Source organism: Taudactylus pleione, unplaced genomic scaffold, assembly GCF_031769625.1.
Source record: "Taudactylus pleione unplaced genomic scaffold, aTauple2 ptg000208l, whole genome shotgun sequence".
Classification (NCBI taxonomy): Eukaryota; Metazoa; Chordata; class Amphibia; order Anura; family Myobatrachidae; genus Taudactylus; species Taudactylus pleione.
This window is the reverse complement of record NW_028284610.1, coordinates 2,898,423-2,916,472: the sequence shown is the minus strand read 5'-3', so window position 1 is coordinate 2,916,472 and position 18,050 is coordinate 2,898,423. Positions and strand designations below refer to the sequence as shown.

The window sequence follows — 18,050 nt, the reverse complement described above, 5'->3', positions numbered from 1 at the left end:
AATCAGAATCTATGGGCTGAGAGGCCGGTGCAGTCCATTTATATGCTTAAACAGCTGATGCCTTAGTTCGCCTGTAACATCTGCAGATAGGTAGATGCTAAAAGCCAGACACTGAACTATGGACAAAGAGGTGAAGAGGAACTATAGCAGGGCTGTAATCACTGTGGGAATCCTGAGTGGGAGACAGTGTGGGGGCTGATAAGCGGTCCACTAACTGCGTCACAACCTGAGACCAGGGGATCATTCAAGGTGACCCCTGAACAGGTGCTGCCAAGGTAGACTGTTGTGGTGTATAACAATCAACACACAGTCCATCCTGTATGAAAACCTGAGAAGCCTACTGCACAGGGTTTACACAAAACCAGCCCAGGGACAACAGTCTTCTAATTCCCTTGTCCTGAGACCTGGAAAATATTTTGCAAGTAACCTACAACAAGTGTAGGGTTACCAATGCCAAGTGACCCCCTTCACAGAAAAAAATAAATGTGAAGCACTCTCTAACCCCATAAACCGGCAGTTTGGGGGCTTAGGAAGAAACAAAAAGAAAAAAACTCTCTCAACAGTAGAGTTAACATAAGTCACATAAAATGCATATAATATATTTGCAAAACGGCATTAAAATCAACTGCCTAAACACATCAGTTTGGTAGGATCTACCTGCATATAAACATATTTGCAAATGGGCACTAAATCGCAGTCATATTTGAAGGATATAAAGTGCAATGCATACAAATATACTTAGAAATTGGCACTGAATCACAAGCAACAAAAGTTGATAGGATTCCAGTGCTATATACCTTCCTAGGAAAAAGGTATTCTCAGAGAGCCCAAATCTCCCCTCAGCCAGCACTCAACTGCAGCTGTGCGTCGACTAATTAGGAGAGAGGGGGATGGGCAGCTCAGTCTTCACAAGTATATGTGAAGTACAATTTAACCCCTGTCTGGCAGCTGGGGGTTAAATGGAGCAATAGCAGTGATTGTTATAACAGACAGCCATAAATAAAACCTGCACAACCTGCTGCTTCTTTTAGTCATATAAAGGCAACATGTAATGTGACCACCTTAAAAAATATCCAGTAAAATGTGAAGTACAGTTATAACAGACAGTTTTTGCACAAAAATAAAGGCAGTATAATACACAAACTCAATGCATTTAAGCAATATATTTGCAATAAGCTCTTAGTCAACTATGAACAGCACAAAAGCCTAGTAGGATATTGAGCTCTGTATAACTGGCCACCAAAGGGGAGGTATACAGGGAGACTGACCAAATCTCCTGAGATTCACCTACAGTAGAACACCTGAAAGTGGTCTCTAGGTGTCTCATAACAGAGAGGCAGGTAGGAGCAACCCATACGCGAGAAATCTGGTCTCTGGACCAGCATCTGGGTTGGGAGAGTGGGCCGCCGGAGAGAGCCTACCTCCCCTAGGCTGTATGGATCCACCTGGAGCACTAGCTTTACATGGCCGCTGCCTCTTACTATCCCCAGTGCCAGAATTTTATGCCCCGGTGGTCTAGTGGGGAAGCAGTAGTCACTGGTTTCTCACAACAGCGGCCTCCGGCAGGTCTCCACTGTCAGAGGTATGGACTGCCACGTGGTTCCCCACCAGCGGGGAACCACCTTACTTGCATCCCCGATGTCTCCAGCTGCAGTCCTGGGCCCAGCGCCAACAACTCAACTGACTCCCACTGAAATCACCAGTTCCCTCACTGGTGCTGTGGTGCCGGCGGGGGTAGACGGAGCAGCAACACGGGCATCCAGACGCCTAGTGCTGCTCACTCACAGGCAAAAAAAAAAACTTGTTTGGGACTGCTAAAGCAGTCCCCTGTTCATAAGGTGCACTCGTATGCACCAAACTAAAAACGAAGTGCCTGTAGCCAGGGGCAGGGTATATATGGAGGAGGACCCAGTGCATCCTGGGAGCTAAAGCTTGTAACTGGTGCCTGGATCATTCCAACCACATACCCCAAGGTAATTCCTGTGGACCCTATGGAATCCGAAGATTACATATTTTCTCCTGGAGCATTTTGTGCTGTGTATTTGGTGCAAAAATGTGTCCAACTTAACATTGGCCCCTCAGTATTTTATGGTACTTAGGGCCTGACTCAGTCGCATGCAATGCCGATGTTCATGTAGTTTAGCGATTTTTGCAACTGCGCACGCACCAAAATTTCTAAAGACAAGTATGTCGCATTGTTACACAGTTTACGCACATAGGAGTTGTTGCGATCAAGATGGATGGTATCAGAAACATTGTGGAAAAGCGATGGGCGGTGACTGGGAAGCGGCTTGAAATGAAAGCAAAAATGGTCCATTTAGTGGGCATGTTATGGGACTGTTGCTGGAATGTCAATGCAAGCAGGTGCGTTCACAGATGCACAGCGGCAGGAATAGGAGGCTATGGTCAGACAGAAACTGCACCTACCATAGGGCTGGTTCAAGTCTCTATGGTGCGACCAATGGTGGCGTCTAGGGACGCACCAATCGGTATTCCTGCATGCACAGATGCTGAAAGTGGGCCCCTCTGTCCTTGCACATAGGCCGCACTGATGTACAGCAGGGAAGAAGTATGTAGCACTATTTTATAAAGTTGCAGATGTCAGAAATCTGGGTTTTGTTTGTGGGCACAGGAACAGGGAACACTGGACTGCATGGATAAGATTGATATGAGTGATGACTGTGTAGTGGTGCTTAACTGTAAACAGTAGTGATTTTATTAGTATGACTGAACTGGAAGGCATCCGGACTGGAACCAGTATACTGGATGCTGAGGTGGGACTGGCTTATGCACACAGGGCCCGACAACGGGCACACACTGGAATGGGGCCCGACAGCGGGCACACACCGGAATGGGGCCAGATTACTGAATAACTGGAATGGGACCAGATTGCTGGATCAACGGAATGAGACCGGTATGCTTGAAACAATAATGCTGCAGACCTGATATATGCTAGAAGCATTAGTAACTATACAAGGACTAGTATTTGCTGGAAACAGTAGTGTTGTAGGTATGATAAATGCTGGAAGCAGGAGTAACCAACCTGGGACTGGTACTTGCTGGAAGAATTAGTGCTGCAGAGCTGGTGAATACTGGCAGCAGTATAAACTAGGCTTGGGGTCTTTGCAGAATTAGCAGGCAGCAGGATGATTGATTAGCTAGCCCCTCAGGTTGACATTACAATTAGTATTGACTGACTGAAGCACTATGATGCAGACACCAAACTAAATCCGTGGATTGTATCCTAGCAAAATATAAAAATAATGAGGAATAACTCCAGGAGTACTAGGTAACAAGGAATACAGGAACCAGTAAGTCATGAATGTGACTTGTTTATATGGCAAAGTACAATTGGAAGCGTTTAAATAGTCTGTCCTGGGAGCAGATAGGGTGCAGAGATCATGTTGAGAATTGCATGAACCCGATTGGTGCAGGAATATTCACAAGACCATAGTCAAGATGGCTGCACCCATACTGTTGGGCTTAGTCACACAGTCTAACTGAAACCAGAGGCAATACAGGGAATGACATACACAGGGATATCCAGGGAACATGGCATACACAGAGGACCATAGGACACGCAAGGATGCCACATGAATAAAGTAATCTGCTGTCACGTCCTGCTCTTCTAGATCAGAGTATGTAACATAAGTTTCTGCTATGTGCGCTTCTTCATCCACTTCTGAATCAGACCCTCTGTATGATTCTCAAAGAGATGTCAATTTTCTCCATAGAAAACAAATTAGAAAGCTTTAGTTTACACAAACACTACAACAACATGTCTATATATGGGCAGCTTTCAAAGGAGGATAATGTCTCTGACAGGTGGAGACTGATGGTTAGGGACACACTTGTTATTGGAATCAGTGGTTGAATTAACAGAAACCTGTATTTATATACATCAATGATTCCCAAACTTTTTCAACTAGCAGCACAGAAATTTGAAAATTGCCAAAAACACACACATTATCCCCCACTGGCAAAAAACACACACACACACACACACACACACACACACTCTAGTCCCTACAGGGGAGAAAAAAAAACAATGTCCTCCACAGTTAAAAATATATAAAAACACATTAGACCCACAGCAAAAAAAATGAAACACATTAATTATTGCCCCAGTTCTCCTCAAAAGACCTGACCTGTTGACAGCAGAAAAGAGAGAGGAACTCCCAGTCTGTCCCTGGCCTGCGCACATTCGGAGAAGTGATTTCCAGCCATGGCCCACATGACGTGGTGTGGCTGTAACTGTGACAGGTGAGCAGGGCCCCGCCCTCCTTCAGATGGCGCTAGCCCATCCCAGGCTCATTGCACGGTTGACAGACGGAGGAAACAGCAGTCATGGGCAGGAGGATAAGACCCAGCCACCCGGTGTTGCATCCGTCCTCTCTGCGCATGTGTGACCCCCACTCCCCTCACTGAGGCCGCATCTGTAGAGCATCACATAAGAGGGCTGCACCAGATATGGAGTCTGCAGAGTATCACATCATGGGGGGTTTGCACCTGAAATGATGTCTGCAGAGCATATCATAGGTAGGGGCTGCATCTGGCATGGGATCTGCAGAGCATCACATCATAGGGGGCAGCTTTCCACACAAGAAGTTCCAGCCTCAGGCAGCCAGCAGAGCAGCAGGCACAGCCTCACTCCCATGGGGCTTCACTGCTGCAGATCTCCACGGATCAAAGAAGTATGTGTTGGGCTCCTCCAATCAGAGCTGGGCACATGCTCCTCTGACCCCTTTGCAGAGTCTCATGGGATTTACCCAGTAGTGCAGTGGTCCAGTAGCTGCCAGGACTCATTAACCCTGCTATAGTGAACGGTGCCACTGCCATAATATAAACCCCGCCATCCTGTGATAGATGGCATAGCTGAGAATCAATGGGATCCACCGGGGATTTCCCAGACTCCCCAACAACCATGAATGGATGGATGGATAGATAGATAGCAATGCCCGTGCAGTTAGTAGAGGGGCTTTGACATGCCGCTCTGTACACTATAAAATCATTCCTTTCCTTCTCCCCTCACATGACATGCTGATTATGTATGAATTCCAGCCACACAATTTGACAAGTACAAAATGATTTGTAGGACAAGTAAGAAAAAAATACTATAAGCAGCATGCTAAAAGGTACTTTACTCCTATTTTAAAAAATAAGTCTATGCGGGATTGTTGCTTTAAATACATATAAAACTATTTCAAAAGAGTACATAATAGTTAAATTAACGCTAAACCTAAAATACAAGATACAAATATTTGCTTCGCAGGAAAGTACAAACAAAACCCCTTTTTAATCTTACATTTCTACAAAAGAATACCAAGAATATTGCTGAGATAGTGTATTTCAATGGGATTACAGACAAAAAGTCTGGTATGTTTTGGAAAAGTGATCAAAATTACAAGTTCAATCCAAATATCTCCTATTCTGATGAATTCTTGAAATTTCAGTTCTGGCACATTTTTTAAACATTTAGATGCTCTTAAAGTTTCAATTGACAATTAGATTTTACCGGAGACCATTTCCCAAGTTGTTAACCAGCAAGCTGTAAGAATAAATGATATTCAGAACACTTCCAAACCGGAAAATGTTTTTGTCAAATTTAATGACAGAGCCTGATTCTTAACAAGGGCATCGTTCTGGAAGTGTAGCAGATGGTACAGATGGGTGAAAGCAGACTGACAGTGTGTGTCTGTAACAAGAAAGGGACGAAAGAGGGAAAAGCACCGTGTTTCTGTCCAAAAGTAAATAAGCAGTCCGTTATAACAAGTTCCCTATTCAATGTATTTTACCTTTGATAACTAAGTATTCCATTAAGGAACACTTTCAAAAAGTGTGACAATGGAAGGGCTTGTTATTTGAACACTTTCAAGCAAATAGACCATCTAAGCAAACTTCTATTAAATTGTGTGAATGTAGCAGGCAGAAGTATTACACAGTCCTATCAAGTTTCACTTACTATATTATTTGGATTGTTTCATTCACATATTACATATTCATTTGAACTGTCCTTTTTATATTCCTTATTGTACTGTGGACCACTATTCAGGCGAAAGCTAAAGCTTTCTGACTGTTCTTTGCAATGGTATGTGATTTCTCATTTGCATATGTGTTGATGAGATTATGAGAAGCTATCAATTCCGGACATTGACTCGTCCTGTCGGGATCATAACTTTTGCCTCGTACCTCATAAAGGTGCAAGGGAAAACATGCAATGTTGGCACTATCGTAATTGACCGAAATATGCGCAGCCGGGCTTTGCCGCAGCACACTGGGCTCAATTCAATTCAAAACAAATTGAATAGCGCCGTGAAGGAGCTCCCGGAGCTATTCAATTCAGAAGCACATGGGATATTCACTGATGTAAGATTTTCAATCTATTAAATTGATCACACACATAATAGTGCATCTAAGTGTGCATAAATGTGTCATGTTTAAGGTTGTACTCTGCACAGGTTTAAATAACTTGAAAGATGACTATTTTAAAGTGAGCTTATAGTTGTAACTTTAGGAATGAACATTTTATATCTATTAAACATGCATGTGATCTTATATGCATTTCATCTTTTTAACTGCAAGACATTCTATCTTGAATGCTGATCTAGCATTAGGAGGCAGCTTAAATTGGATGTAAGCACCCGTTGGAGCTTCACGCACTTCCACGTATAACGGTAGATAAAACGTAACTACATTTTGCTTGCACCACTGTACAGTGTGAGTAAATATATACAATGATTTACTACTCTACAATCCCACAAAGTCTCATTGTGCTAGATTCTAACAGAACTTCATAGATACGGTAATTGAATCTGCCCTTTCATCTATCTGTCCCATGTGCTTTTGTGTTGAGAGCATCTCTTGTTGCTAGTGTTCACATAATAATTTTTTTGAATAGGAGAGGTTTTAAAATCGCTTCATTTGTTTTCACTCGCTACCCAAATATGTTGTTGAAGTTACCAGGATAACATTTCATTGACTAATATAGCTAATATGCTCACCTATGTAAAGAATGATCCATACTCTTTTATCTATAGCCTTCACAAAAGCCAGGTTATCGTGGAGAGCTACTGTTGAAAACAAAATCAGGAATTCGTTTTAAGAGGAAAGTAGACTAAAGCTATAAATTAAATTTTTTCGTTGGCCACAACTTAAACAGCACAAATTATTGATTTTCAAAATGTACATATTAACAGGTTACATTATATAAACCAAACTAGCTCCCCATATTTATTTATATATACACAGGTTGAGTCTCCCATATCCAAATATTACGAAATATTGAATTATTTTGGCATGACTGAGATAATGAAATGTTTGATTTTTGATGGTTCAATGTACACAAACTTTGTGTAAGGCACAAATTATTAAAAATATTGTATAAAATTACCTTCAGGCTGTGTATAAGGTGTACTGTATATGAAACAAATGCTTTTTGTGTGTGTATATTGGGGTCCCATTCCCAAGATATCCCATTAGGATATGCAATTATTCCAAAATACGGAATATTCAGTTATGCAAAATACCTCTGGTCCCAAGCATTTTGGATATGGGAGACTCGTACATACATGTACGTGTGTGTGTGTGTGTGTGTGTGTGTGTGTGTGTGTGTGTGTGTGTGTGTGTGTGTGTGTGTGTGTGTGTGTGATATATAATATATTTTATGTATGTAAATTTGCCCTTATCTCGCGCTAGCATATAGATAGATATAGCTACACCTCTTAATTAGATTCTACTGACAGAGGACCCACTAAATAAAAATACGCAAGAAAAAAGACCAGAAAATACTTTCAGTGATATTAGTTATTGTACATATTCAAGGAGTCCATATTTGTGGAATGATGAATAGACTTTACCAATTGTGAAACAAGGAATAGAATAATTATACGGTTATTGATTCTTTCTTCTTATGGTACCAAGGTTATTCCATGTGTTGAGTTCAATGTAAACACTCTCACCAAGTAAAGTCACCAAGAAAAAGGCCTAAAGGCTGCTTGTTAGTAGCAATCAGAATATTTTATTCTTGATAAAAAAATTGTATACAAGTAAAAAAATAGCTTATTCTGCTTTACATAAGTCTCATATTGTTCACCACCACTTAAGGAGAAATGGAACCACTTCCTATCATCACCCTTTAGGGTGTGAGCTCAAATGATAGTGTTCTCACAAAATGGCGCATACATACGGCACCAGAACCCTACAAGTTTCGTCCCTTAAAGGAACTTCTTCAGAGGTTATCTTGAATATAAGGGTGATATTGTACCATATATTGTATAAACAATGTTATTAACAATGGAGGGTACAATTAAATTATACATTTCATAAAAAAACATGTAGATAATGAATAATATTCTACAGAATAATTAAAAATGTCATTATACTTCAATGGCTTTTTTAATTATACTGTATAATATTATATTACCGTTCAAAGTTTGGGGTCACTTAGAAATTTACTTATTTTTTGAAAGAAAAGCACTGGTTTTTTTCAATGAAGATAACATTAAATTAATCAGAAATACACTCTATACATTGTTAATGTGGTAAATGACTATACTAGCTGCAAACGTCTGGTTTTTAAAGGAATATCTACATAGGTGTATAGAGGCTCATTTCCAGCAACCATCACTTCAGTGTTCTAATGGTACATTGTATTTGCCAAGCGTGTTAGAAGACTAATGGATGATTAGAAAACCCTTGTGCAATTATTTTAGCACAGCTAAAAACGGGTTTGCTTGTTAGAGAAGCTATTAAACTGCTAGTTGAGTACCTGGAGCATCCCATTTGTGGGTTCGATTATACTCTCTAAATGGTCAGAAAAAGAGAACTTTCATGTGAAACTCGACAGTCTATTCTTGTTCTTAGAAATGAAGGCTATTCCATGCGAGAAATTGCCAAGACACTGAACATTTCCTACAACAGTGTGTACTACTCCCTTCAGAGAACAGCACAAACAGCCTCTAACCAGAGTAGAAAGAGAACTGTACAAAAAGACAAGTACATTAGAGTCTCTACTAGTTTGATAAATAGACGCCTCACAAGTCCTCAACTGGCAGCTTCATTAAATGGTACCCGCAAAACGCCAGTGTCAACGTCTACAGTCAAGAGGCGACTCCGGGCTGCTGGCCTTCTAGGCAGATTGGCAGAGAAAAACCATATCTGAGACTGGCCAATAAAAGGAAAAGATTAAAATGGGCAAAAGAACACAGACATTGGACAGAGGAAGACTGGAAAATGTGGCATGGACAGACAAATCGAAGATTGAAGTGTTTGGATCACACAGAAGAACATTTGTGAGACGCAGAACAAGTGAAAAGATGCCGGAAGAGTGCCTGACGCCATCTGTTAAGCATGGTGGAGGTAATGTGATGGTCTGGGGCTGCTTTGGTGCTGGTAAAGTGGGAGATTTGTACAAGGTAAAAGTGATTTAGAATAAGGAAGGCTATCACCCCATTTTGCGCAATACCATACCCTGTGGACAGAGCTTGATTGGAGCCAATTTCCTCCTCCAACAGGACAATGACCCAAAGCACACCTCCAAATTATGCAAGAACTATTTAGGCAAGAAGTAGGCAGCTGGTATTCTGTCTGTAATGTAGTGGCCAGTGCAGTCACCAGATCTCAACCCTATTGAGCTGTTGTGGACCATATGGTACGCAAGAAGTGCCCATCAAGCCAATCCAACATGTTGGAGGTAGTTCTGGAAGCATTGGGTGAAATTTCTTCAGATTACATCAACAAATTAACAGCTAGAATGCCAAAGGTCTGCAATGCTGTAATTGCTGCAAAGGGGGGGGGGAGAAAGAGAGAGAGAAAGAGAGAGAAAGGAGAGAGAGAAAGAGAGAGAAAGAGAGAGAAAGAGAGAGAGAAAGAGAGAGAAAGAGAGAGAAAGAGAGAGAAAGAGAGAGAAAGAGAGAGAAAGAGAGAGAAGAGAGAGAGAGAGAGAAAGAGAGAGAGAGAGAGAAGAGGAGAGAGAGAGAAAGAGAGAGAGAGAGAGAGAGAGAGAGAGAGAGAAAGAGAGAGAGAGAGAAGAGAAGAGAGAGAGAGAAAGAGAGAGAGAGAGAAAGAGAGAGAGAGAGAAAGAGAGAGAGAGAGAGAAAGAGAGAGAGAGAGAAAGAGAGAGAGAGAGAGAGAGAGAGAGCGAGAGAGCGAGAGAGAAAGAGAGAGAGAGAGAAAGAGAGAGAGAGAGAGAGAGAGAAGAGAAAAGAGGAGAGAGAGAGAAAGAGAGAGAGAGAGAAAGAGAGAGAGAGAAAGAGAGAGAGAGAGAGAGAGAGAGAGAGAGAGAGAGAGAGAGAGCGAAAGAGAGAGAGAGAGCGAAAGAGAAAGAGAGAGAGAGAGAGAGAAAGAGAGAAAGAGAGAAAGAGAGAAAGAGAGAAGAAGAGAGAAGAGAGAGAAAGAGAGAGAAGAGAGAAAGAGAGAAAGAAAGAAAGAAAGAAAGAAAAAAGAGACCACATTTTTTCAAATACAACGTGCCCGGTACCCTCCGCAGACAATATCAATCTCATAAGGGATGCTTACACACAAAAATCAATATTGGTGGCACTTGAGTCAAAGATATAGGAGCAGGTAATATCCCAACATTTCAAAGATTTAATGCTTCATCATCAGGGTCACAATTAGATTAATATGACAGTAACTTTATACCTTCACCACACCTCATGCAAACCACAGTATCCGGCGTCTGGGAGAATAAGCGCCCTCCACTGACGTCATCTCCCGTCGACCGTATCCCTGGTAACTAAATCAACATGTGAATATACAACACCATAAAAAAACAACAACAACAGTACAATGAATACATTAAGCAAATAGTAGACACAGACATAATGGAAGACACTTACATCCAATAGCTAAGTTTTATCAGATGATGTAGATCCAAAAAATAAATTGGTAGTTTGTTACATAATACAGGTTGAGTCTCCCATATCCAAATATTCCGAAATACGGAATATTCCGAAATACGGAATTTTTTGGGCATGACTGAGATAATTAAACCTTTGATTTTTGATAGTTCAATGTACACAAACTTTGTTTAAGGCACAAATTATTAAAAATATAGTATAAAATTACCTTCAGGCTGTGTGTGAAAGGTGTATATGAAACATAAATGAATTTCATTTCTGTACACAAACTTTGTTTGAACCATAAAATTATTGAATATATTGTATAAAATTACCTGCAGGCTGTGTGTATAAGGTATATATAACACATAAATGCATTGTGTATATATTTGGGTCCTATTCCCAAGATATTTCATTATAATATGAAATTATTCCAAAATACGGAATATTCCGTTATCCAAAATACGCCTGGTCCCAAGCATTTTGGATATGGGAGACTCAACCTGTACATATCAACTTAGATGGCTAAAGTCACCTCAAACAGTGAATACACCATGTAATAGTTTAGAATGAATAGCTTTTTTGAAAATACACAATCGTGTAATATAGTAAGAATTTGATACTTAAGCCGTTCGTATGTATGTGACAGGGAGACACCTCTCCTTCCCTGTCACATACATACGATCGGCTTAAGTATCTAAAGCACTGAAAGGAAGTAATTTTAATGTCATTTTGACCCTGATTATGAAGCATTAAAGCTTTGAAACGTTAGAGTATTACCTGTTCCCGTATCTTTGACCAGAGTGCCGCCGATATTGATTTTTGTGTACAATTATACATACATACATACATACACACAGTGGCAATATCAAACTAGGTGAGCCACAACTTCTGTCTGGGACTGGAGCGATCCACCCACACAGGGAAGAAAAATGGCTGCCCAGGGGAGTCAGTCCAAAAGAGGACTGGGGCAGACAAGTGTGTATACAGCCCAGGTGGTGTTGTGGAAGCCAGACCAGTGGTCTTTGAATCTGAGAAGGCCAGGGTCCATACTTGCATGTGGCAGGAAGGACCACAAGAGAGACTTTGTGGGACTTTGTGGCAGCCAAGCCAGTGTCTTTACCTGTGAGATAGAACTAAGACTGAGACTGTTACGTCTGCAGACTAGCTGGCCTGTTAGTCATGGTTCAGAATGCAGGCATGCATAATCAGATCTATGCAAGAGGTTTACGCAGAAATAATGGATGCATAGCATAATGAAGGCAAAAGGACAAGAGTACTCACCTGTGCAGCCGAAGGGGCTGGTGAGTGAAAACAAAAAGCCTGTTTGAAGTGTTGTGAACAGAAAAATTGTCTGCAAATGTGCAAAAACGTGATGCAAAGTTTGCTAAGATTTCCAGTGTGTGAAATAATAAGTGTTAAAGTGTACACTTTGTCCTTGGGAGAGGAAGAGAAATAAGTGTTAAGGTGGGTACACACCTGACAGATATATCTGCAGATGATGGTCGTTCAAACACACTAAGCGGCCATCATCTGCTTGTGCCCTCGGGTCCCGGCTGCAGGTCCCGCCCCCTTCCTCGCGGCTGCCGTTGTGCGTGTCCATCGGCTATGCAGCACAACCAATGCGATATGTAGGTGAACGCTGACATACACCGACATATGGCGCGTACACACTGGCCGACAGGTAGCAGATATATTGGCCGATCAATTGATACCAATTGATATCAATCAAGTGTGTACCCAGCATTACACAGTTGTTGAAACATGTCTGCAAACAAAAGCAAGTGTTTGTAAAAATTTGTTGCAGCAGTGTGCAGCAGAGAAGAGGTTAATAGTGCAAAACAGTTTGTGGCTGTGGTTGCTGAAGAAAAAAAAACGTGTTTTTCTCTGTCTCGTTAGATCAGGGTGTGGTACCGACAGAGCAGAGAGATACCTCTGGCAAAAGGCAGTTAAAGGGATAGTGCTTGATACATGCTGGTAATTGTAGTGCCACATCAAGTGAAACTTGCATGAGCAAGCTGAAAAGAAGTTACTAAGTGAACTATCTTCTTTAAAAATATTCTTTAAAAAGAAGGAAGCAAATAGTTAATTGGAGATTAAGGCTCTTAAAGAGACAAACCACTAATTAGCAGTTATGTCTGAATACCTTGAGGAGGCTGAAGCATTAAAATGTATTACAAACTGTGGAAATTATGTGCTGCTAGCAAAGAATTAAGTATTAGAGCAAGACATTGTTGAATTGCACCAAAAGTGCATGGTACTTCAGCAAATAGTGGAAGAATCAAAATAATGTGTCAAGGGACATCAGAGTGATGCAGCACGCACGCAAGGAAAAGTGGGCGATTTAACTTTGATGTTAACAGAAAAACACTTTTAGTGTTCTCCGTAAAAACAAGACTTGCATAGTGTGAGTTAGAAAGAAATAATTATTTGTCTGTGAAGCTCCGTGAATGTTCTAGAGAAAGGGATTGATTTATCATTGTTACTTATCTGCTTGTGAGAATTTGATGGTTCTCTTCGATACCAAGTGTGGCAGCTGGTTTTCTTTGTACCTTGGATATCTATCCAAATATTTTTCTTTTTCCTATTCTGCACACCAGTGATTTGATTTCTAGGCAGCAGTTATGTTTCAACATAGAAATGATAGAGCTAAAATAGGTCAGGCAGCAGTGGTGTGGCACTGTGTACCAGGTCAGGAACTTGATCCTGTGCTCGTGTATAGTGGTGAACAGGAGTGCTTCTGCAGATCTGGTATTAGTGCACCCTTTTTCATTTTAATTTTATCTTTTGGTGTTAAATAAATTATTTTTAAATACTACACCATGAAATCTCCCTGCATTTCTTTACATATGGAGTCTGTCTAACTCCTGAGGATAGGATGACACTTGCATAAAAGATACAATACTGAGGGTCTGTGCACATCAAGGTAAGTAAGCTTGATGTAAGCACCTGTTCTTAACACACACTCTGGTGATACAGAGGTGGAAAAGCACTAATGGTGATCAAAAATCTATGGAGTAAAAGATACCTTTTGTGGATTTAAAAGAACCTGAATGGTGTAAGCATACATGTGAGCCACTATCCTAGATGTGTATAGTACATTTGGGACACCATTACACATAGAGGCATTGGAATAATCCTTAACGATACCTTTAAAAGGGAGTGTACCTACTGTGCCACATTTAAGCAACATGTGAGTTAATAATTAACTCGTATAAATGGAAATTGTCTCGATGTGATATTGAAAAGACAGAGGCCCAGATTCAGAGCCGGACGCTCTGACAGAGCGCTCGCTCTGAATCAGGGACGTCCCTGATCCTTTTTGAAGCGGCCCCCTGGCCTGACCACCCACAGCTATAGCGAGCGGCCAAAATGATGGTCGCGATGGTCAAGTCCATCGCGACCATCGGGCTTGCGACGAGACCCTGCGGTAGGGTCACGCTGCTGCAAGCCCAGGAGTGCTTTTGGCTCTATCAGAGCCAAAAGCACTCCCACTGACATCACTAATGATGTCAGTGGGGCCGGAGCCAGACGGTAGGCGTTCCCATGGGAACGCCTCCGTCTGGGCAGCCACACCCCCGGCACGCCCACCAAAGGGGGCGTGCTGTCAATCATTATCGACAGCACGCCTCCTTTGGTGCGAGACCCTTATTGACGGCTTTGGGTCTCGCGCATGCGCACGACGGAGCCGCCTCCGTCGTGCGCATGTGCACTTGGGCACCATCGACCCGCTTGCGAGCACTCAGCGCTCGCGAGCGGGTCAGAATCAGGCCCAGAGTGTTTTCCAACACTATACTGTCTCTCCAGGGGTGGTCCATATGTAAATAGATATAGATAAAACAAAGGAAACAGACAACAACAACAGACTTTTTTTATCATATTTTGTGAAACTACTAAGCGCCGAAGGTCTGGTATTTATCAAAGGGAGAAATATCTCCAGATGCTGCAGAAAGAGCGTGATGCAAAAGGCAATGAAGTATTTTGTGTTTAAGCAAGTTGGAGAAGCAAATGCAGATAGTCCAATCCAACTTGGTTATTGCCAAAGCAACTTCAGAGCATCTGGCTAAAATAAACGCATTTCTGGAGGAAAGACTGCATGACACAGTAGAACTAAGTAAAGCTTTGGATAAATAAATTTACAATGTACATGCTATGGTTGAGAAGTTTCAATGAGAGAATAAGACCCTTGAAAAATTTCTGTTAAGTATACAGAACCAGTTGCACAATATCCAGGTGGAAATGAGTGCCAAAGAACAAGAGCTTCAGTATGAGATAAAGGTGGCAGAATCTGAAATAGCCGTACAAAAGTTGGAAAATGCCATAGGAAAACTTGACCAGCTGGAAGTACAGCTCTCTGCATCTAAAGAAAAATCCACTTGGAAGTGGGAAAATCAGGAGGAGGAAAAGAAGTTGGATAACCAAAAATGGCATCCGATGTCTTCACTGAACCTAGTGGGACAGAAATACAGAAGCTCAAGTAACCAGGCTACATAGGTTTTTATTTCAAAAGTGATATTACATACACAGGAGGAACACAGGAGGAACACAGGAGGAACACAGGAGGAACACAGGAGGAACACAGGAGGAACACAGGAGGAACACAGGAGGAACACAGGAGGAACACAGGAGGAACACCGTTAAAATAGAACTCTTTACAACTTTGAATTTAAAAGGATCTTTTGAGCTTTGGGATACCCTGCAACTTAGCCACCAGCTTTCATTATAACCTGGACCCACATTTATCCAACACCCTGCTTCAGCATTGTAAGCAACTACCAGTTAGTTTGCTGCACTTTAATTTTTGTATGTATGTTTAAATCATCCCTGTACCACTGTCAATTTATCTCTATACCACTGCAGTATCTACCATCGTTTAACACTTATACATATTTAAGAATACTTTATCCTAAATTTAAAGTACTGCAACTTTAACAACTCCAAACTCATTTTGTTTATTAGATACTACTGTAGTTGTGCCTTTACATCTACCAGCACTGTTCTTCCTTTTATCTGATTTTTAGCCATTTTTACTGTACTGTTCCTGCATCTCACTGTCATCACTACTACTGCTCCCCCCCCCCATATTCCCTCATCTACACTATGGGCCATATTCAATTAGATGTGAAAAGTTCGTTGCCGGACTTTTCGCCAACATTGGAGGTTTTGGGTTCGAAAAAATATCGCGCTCGTCCCCACGTATCCCCGTATCAAATTCCAAATCGGCAAAAACGGGACCCGGCAAAAACGAAGTGAGCGAAAAGTGCTGTCATTTTTGGTGAAATCAGCCTGACACCCCCCTAAAGATGCTGTGACATGGGTTTTAACTAAGGGTACCCCCGCATAGCCCTGCTGAAGGTATTTTGGGTCTTTAAATGGTCTGAATAGGTGCTATTTAGCATCTTGAATAAGTGATGATGAATAGCATTTACCAAGTTTTTTGGGGGGGGAAAACTGAATAGTCCCAGCAAATTTGGGGTACCTCAAAATGGGTGCAAGCATATTTTGGCTAAAGTGAACTTATAAAAATCTTGAAAAATCCACCTGCTGCAACCACCCACAATCAAATATACACCTGGGGCATACTTGGGGTTACCCCCCCTGAGTATAGTTCGCTAGTTTTAAAGTTTGTCCCCCAACATGAAAGTACTATTTTGGAGTTTCCAGTGGGTTTTTTTTTTAGAATTTTTTTACACAGTTAAGCTTTTGGGGACTGTCTAAGGGGTTCTGGGGGGTTCCCGCAATGTTGCACCCCAAAAACCCAATTCTGCACTCGTTCGACATCTATTCATAGGTGAAAACTTTTCACAGATTTAATACAGGAATGATTGCAAAATGGCGAAAACGGCTTTTCGTTTGCAAATGAATATGGCCCTATGTCTCGCTTTTCTTCTGCTCTACCCCTCACTTAGCAGCAACATAACTCTCTCCTCTACCACCAGTTCCCATCTATTTCCTCCCTTCATAGTCTCCTCCCCCTCCTTCCTCTCCTGTCTCCCTTGATCCCATCTAGTACTCTCCACCGTATCTCCCACAACTCCATTATTATTTACTCCTGCACCCTCCCTTTTCTCCAAGTTACCTCTATTCTCCACCCACACCACACTTCATTCAATGCTCATGGCATTTGCTTCTTCCAACTTCTTCAAGTAGCTACCTTTATTCGTCCCCCTGGCCTTAGCTCAAAATTCCATGAAAACTTTGAAGATTAGGAGCCAGGGAACAAAGTTTTCAAGTAGTGGGTTAAGATGAGCGCTGGAAAGCTTTGAGGAAGAAAGGGTTCTCGAGAGCCCATTTGCAGATTAGGAGCCAAGGAACAAATGGGCTCTTGAGAAACCCTTTCTTCCTCAAAGCTTTCCAGCGCTTATCCTAACCCACTACTTCATGTTCCTTCCTCACAATCCAACCCATATGTGTCACCCCTGTTTGTTTACTCCTCCCCTTTAGAATGAAGCTCTCACGAGCAGGGCCCTCTTCCCTCACGTGCTACTTCTTCCCATACTTATATTTTAATTTACAACAGCCCCTAAACACTTGTTTGCTGACACACTGCATGCAGCATTGTTATGCAGCAATTTTTACAAATCTTGTATTTGTCCTGCATTGTTTGCACTGATAACTGTTGTTCTTGTGTGCTCATTTGTTTATGTACTTTGTAAGGCGCTGTGGAACCTTGTGGCACCTTATAAATAATAATAATAACAGTACTCTGAAAATGGATTCTGGACCAAAAATGGCTTCCGATGTTTTCACTGAAACTAGTGGGGCAGAAATACAGAAGCTCAAGTAACAATTACTATAGGTTAATCAAGAAAAGGCTGGCATCAAGCAAGATATGCTAGAGATGCAAAGGAATTTGGAGAGTATACAAAATGACTTGTATAATGAACAGCAGACAAACAGTAAATTGCTTGAACAAAGTAAGATGTTCCAAAAGGAAAATATCCTTCAGCAACAGTGGGACAATGGAGATGTATCCATGTGCAAAATGGGACTGAAGTATCAAAGTTGGGAAACTCCCTAAAAGACTGTTGCAAAAGTGGATGAGATAACTTGCAGGGACATTCAGCTTCCTATTTTGTCTTAAGGAGTGAAGTCCTCCCAAAGGGCTACAGTTCCCAATGACAAAGCTGTGCCTAAAGTTGGTGATATGGAACTGACAAATACAAATGGTGATAGTTTGTTCCTTGAGGCAAAGATTCGAGTAGACGAGGA

At 41.6% G+C, this 18,050-nt stretch overlaps 1 long non-coding RNA gene across 1 annotated transcript in view; it reads right to left on the bottom strand.

The window, feature by feature from the left end:
• Window positions 1-3,550: 3,550 nt before the first annotated feature.
• Window positions 3,551-18,050, bottom strand: part of LOC148517841 (uncharacterized) — a 29,696-nt gene continuing 15,196 nt past the window's right edge. Inside the window, exons 2-3 of the long non-coding RNA XR_015879251.1 lie at window positions 7,002-7,070; window positions 3,551-3,726 (exon numbers count right to left, since the gene is read on the bottom strand). This is a non-coding gene — a long non-coding RNA (uncharacterized LOC148517841). The remainder of the gene's footprint in view (window positions 3,727-7,001; window positions 7,071-18,050) is intronic.